Source organism: Theobroma umbraticum, unplaced genomic scaffold (assembly GCF_002168275.2).
Source record: "Theobroma umbraticum cultivar Fairchild unplaced genomic scaffold, ASM216827v3 scaffold_299.0, whole genome shotgun sequence".
NCBI lineage: Eukaryota > Viridiplantae > Streptophyta > Magnoliopsida > Malvales > Malvaceae > Theobroma > Theobroma umbraticum.
In genome coordinates, this window is record NW_018397285.1 from 923,158 (window position 1) to 923,412 (window position 255).

The following is a 255-nucleotide window of genomic DNA, read 5'->3' on the forward strand; positions in this document are numbered from 1 at the left end:
CACATTGCATGCTTACTTCTTAAAGTAGTTTGGACTTTGCATGCATCTCAACATATCTCCATAGCTTTCATCATTAAGGCTGCCAAAAATAAATGTATCCATTAACACCCACATTTTTTTCCACCATTTAAGAATTTAAAGGTTAAGAACATCTTACCCCTTCTTGCGTTTTATCTTAAATCCATCACCTAACCAAGGATTAATGGCATGCATGCATCCATATTCTTCAAACCTTAGAAATCTTTGCTGCCACAA